This window comes from Primulina huaijiensis, chromosome 14, assembly GCF_012295235.1.
Source record: "Primulina huaijiensis isolate GDHJ02 chromosome 14, ASM1229523v2, whole genome shotgun sequence".
In the NCBI taxonomy this organism is placed as follows: domain Eukaryota; kingdom Viridiplantae; phylum Streptophyta; class Magnoliopsida; order Lamiales; family Gesneriaceae; genus Primulina; species Primulina huaijiensis.
In genome coordinates, this window is record NC_133319.1 from 2,838,077 (window position 1) to 2,842,528 (window position 4,452).

The window sequence follows — 4,452 nt, forward strand, 5'->3', positions numbered from 1 at the left end:
AACAAAATATGATATAAAATATAAAATATACGTTCGAAAAATAAGCATTAATTCATTATCGATTGGAAAAAGCATAAAATTATAAAATAATTGAATGATCGACAAACATTGAACGAAAAAACAAACCTAAAATTTGGTGACATTTTGGATTTTTTAGAGATTATGAAAGATAAGCAGTAATTAAAATGAATTGGATTTATTGTTAATCAAAGTGTATGACGTTCGTGACTCGTGAAGAGAAAACACATACAGAAGACTATAAATTATATACTTGGATATTAATAATATGTAAAAAATCAACTTAAAATTTGGATCTACCAAATTATAAAAAGAAAAAGTTTGTTATTTTTTTGAATCAGTATAGACAACTAAACATATAATAATAACATACAAAAATTAAAAAATTTAGACATAATATATATATATATATATATAAACATATAAATAAAATTTTTTTTTAGCCCAGTGTGGGTATGCTGGCTCCGCCCTTGACTGAAATCGGACTCTAAATTTCTCGTGAGTATCATATATCATTTATATGATGTGGAGTGTTTGTTTTCGATAATAGCTTGATTTAAATATTTACTGCTATCAATATATTATAACTTTATTTATTTTTTTGTTTGCGTCGAATAATTTTACAATGTACTATTATCTAACAAAGCATGTGCAAATAATTTGAATTTGTGTTTAAAAAAACATATTTATTGGGCTTGGGGGTTATCTTATCTCAGTGTGATCGACCCAACCCGGGACAAGGCAGCTGGACAGGCAATTGAACCTCGTGCTTGTTAGGGTTAGCTCCGCCGTGCAAGCGACTGGTTAAAATGATTTACGACGTCAATTCTCCCCTTTTCCGTTCTTTCCTGAGCCAGAAGGGTGGCTCTTCCGACAAGAGGTTTTTTCAATTTTGTAAATTGACGGTTTTTTTTTTGGGTCAATAGTTGTGTATAATTCCTTGAAATGATTGTTTAATGGTTTCATTTTGTTTTGGATCTTTGCGAAGTCTTTGAGAAAATCCCTAATACGTACGTCTAGCTCCTCAAGAAATGTTTTTTTAGTGGGAAAATTGCTTCGGTAATGAGCTTTGTTTTTAATGTATATGTTTCTTGCTATAGATTTGTGTATCTAATTTTTATTTCTGCTTAGTTTTTTAGAAAATATTACGGTAATATAAAATGTTGGAAATGATAAAAGTTGAATTGAAAGGGATGAAGATGACGATGTCTAGAGATGTAAACATGAGATGAAAATGATATTGTTTAGTTTTGTTATCCTGCTTCAGTTTTCATGGAGATTTTGTGATTGCATTGTAATATTTTTATTTAACAGGATATAATTTCAGTCTCTTTTCGATTGCATGATGACTGTTACTTATCATTGAGCTGTTTCTTTTGACAAGATTCAACTTTTTTCGTACTAACATATTATCCGCTGAAAACTTCTTGTTCTGAAATTTTTAATTGAAAGGAATTGGTACAAGTCTTGTTTTTTCTGTTTCTTATTGAATACTGCTGAATGTACATTCAGGAAAACTGGAGCAGAAGCCACGGGAACAGAAGCCAAAAGCAAATGAAAACAAACCTGTTATGAATGAGTAATAGATGGATGCTATGTAGGATCTAGCTTGGACTTAATTTCCTATTGCAAGTCAGTGTGTAATGGAGGATTTAGTGCACGAGTTTGATATTGGAATTACTATCGTGTGTTTATGATATGGATATGATGCCTCTGGCACCTGTTTCTCACTTTAGATATCTGAAGCATGCTTCTTGACTTTTCAAGGAACCGTGTTTAAATAAAGAAAAATCTCCAAGAACTCCTACTTGAGTAGTAACAGCGAGAGTATAGGTAGGGTATCTTTGCATGTCGAGGGTGAAGTTTGGAAATAAACAATTGCTTCTGTCACGTATTCTCAGTAAGTGTCACCACAGATGCTATATTTAAATCATCCATTTCAGTGATCGGCAAAAGGTTACCATTACAATTTACGCCTACACGTACTGAAATATGGGTCGATCAAACATACTCAAACTCGCTTAATAGTAGAGCATGTTGATTTATATCTCGTGTTGGGGGTTATGGCACGCAGGAAGGGCTCGAGCAGTTGCAGCAGGAACCATGTACACTTGAAAAGGGTAAAGATAAGTAATGACCAAGATCTTAACTTGACAAAAATGAATGAATGAAAATGTCCTTAATTCAAAATTGATCATAACCGCGTTCTCTGGATGAAAAATATATTGCGTGTTCCTGGGACTAAGAACATGAGACAAGAAGTTATGGTAGAGGCGCATAAATCAAAGTTTTTTGGTCCATGTAGAAATCACCGAAATGTATAAAGATCTGAAAAATAATTTTTGGTAGAGTGAGATAAAGAGCAGTATGATCGATTTTGTAGTCAAATGCAGTGTGTCAGCAAGTTAAAGCCGAACACCAAAGACAATGTACATTACTTCAACCCTTGAACGTTTCAAAATGAAAATAAGAGCATATTTTCATTAATTTTGTAGTAGTGTTTCAGATGTCGCGTAGCACAATATGAGTGATTGTATCCACAATCACTAAATCCACACATTTCCTGCATGTATGCATAAATTACAAACTGAATAAGCTGGCTTCTTTCTAAATGGACAATATAGTGAGATTACATAGAGTACCAATTAACATTGTGTAATGACTTGATACTAATTATCTTTTTATTTGGTGAGGATTGAGATTAATTATTTTTAAATGATAAATTTAAAATATCTATGCCAAATAATTAAATTATGTGTTAAGAATATATATTTGAAAAGATCGGATTTATAACTGATATTAAAATACATATTTAATTTTAAGAATATACAAATATCGAAATAAAATAGATTTGATCAAGTTTTTACTTAAATGATAACGAAAGAGAACATACATGTATATATATGCCTACCATCATCTTTATCATCCTCCTCATTCGATTTTTTTCTCTTGCATGCAGTCTTTCTCTCGTAACTCTCTTCTCAAACTACTTCAACCATTCTTGTAACTTTGATGGCCGATTGTGGCCACACCGGTTGCCTAAATTTAAAGTTAATACATACTTGTAAAGCCCTCGATGTCATATTTTCATTGATATTATTTTTGCTAGGTAAAATCGTGACTCTCGGAAAAGCCATCGGAGATTGTTCGACCTAGCTACAAAAAATAATATTTCACAAAGTTTCGGCCACTTTCCGACGTCCAGTCACTTTTTGCGTGGTTCAGAACAAGTGCCACCGCATCTGCCGCCAATCACCACCTAGCTCAAATTTCGTTTTGAATTTGAACATTCCGAGCTCGATTTCCAGCCCCCTATAGTTCGAGTAGCAAAATATCCAAGTTGAAGATATTCGTTGCCTGGATTAAATTTGATTTGAATTTTATTACAAATAGTCCATATAGTAAAATAATTGAATACAAATATTGTGAATTTTTTAGATAAAATTCAAAGTTAGAATTTTAGGAATTTAAAGTATCTAAATAGTTGAAATTGGACTTTTAATGAATTTAAATGGTTTGTGAGATTGTTATATGATAATAAGACAATTTCAATTTAATATTCAGATGATTTGTTTGAGTTGATATTCCCGCGATTTTCTTGAGGATTTCAATTACTCTAAATTGGTTGACATACATATAGATCGGTTATTTTCACGATATCTGACAGAGACATATGATGGTTCTGTGTATGATTTATTTGTTATTTGTTGATTTATGTGATATTATATACTGATTTGCATATTATGAGTGAGTAACTGATGTGCGAAATTTTAAAAATACTTATTTTGTCTACACACATTTTTATTTTAGTTAGACATATCAAGATAATTGAACTTATCATATTGAGTATGTCTTTTATTGAGATCAATTATATTTCGGGTGAGATCCGTTATATCTATAATATGATATTGTGTCACGAAGATGTTTGACTACTTGATTGGCCTGACTTAAGCAGTTGCTCGCTTCGAGGCAGGGTTATTTCCCTGACATAGTCTGATGAGTCGTGGATTAGCTCGAGCATGTTATGTATGATTGTTGATATCGATCATTTGACTCTCGTTATCCTGATATCTTGCACATTTTCATGCATTGCATTAATGCATAGTTTCACTGTTTTTCTATGTTATATATCATTGTTTTTTTGATATTTCGTAATCGAGTTTTTGACTTATGGAAGGGAGCTATTGTGCCTTTTGTGTGTAGACATGATATATGGTTCGACTTTAAGTACTCGATAAGAAGTATCAAGAAGTACCAAGCACCTTAAGAGTGAATTCAGTATTTAGGGTTGAGTTAAAATTTAAAAAATAATCTTCCGCTTCTTTTATATCAAGATTACATTAATATATCAATTTAAAGTTTCCTATAAAAAAAAAACTTAAAAAATAATCTGAAATATACATTCTATTAAATACATATTTTCGGTAAAAAAAT

The 4,452-nt window shown here is 31.4% G+C and overlaps 1 long non-coding RNA gene across 1 annotated transcript; it reads left to right on the forward strand.

Annotated features, from left to right (window-relative positions):
• The first annotated feature begins 699 nt into the window (after positions 1 to 699).
• On the forward strand, positions 700 to 1,717 carry LOC140957543 (uncharacterized). Its single transcript, XR_012171650.1, has 2 exons — positions 700 to 898; positions 1,531 to 1,717. It is a non-coding gene; the product is annotated as an uncharacterized lncRNA (long non-coding RNA).
• The last annotated feature ends 2,735 nt before the right edge of the window (positions 1,718 to 4,452 follow it).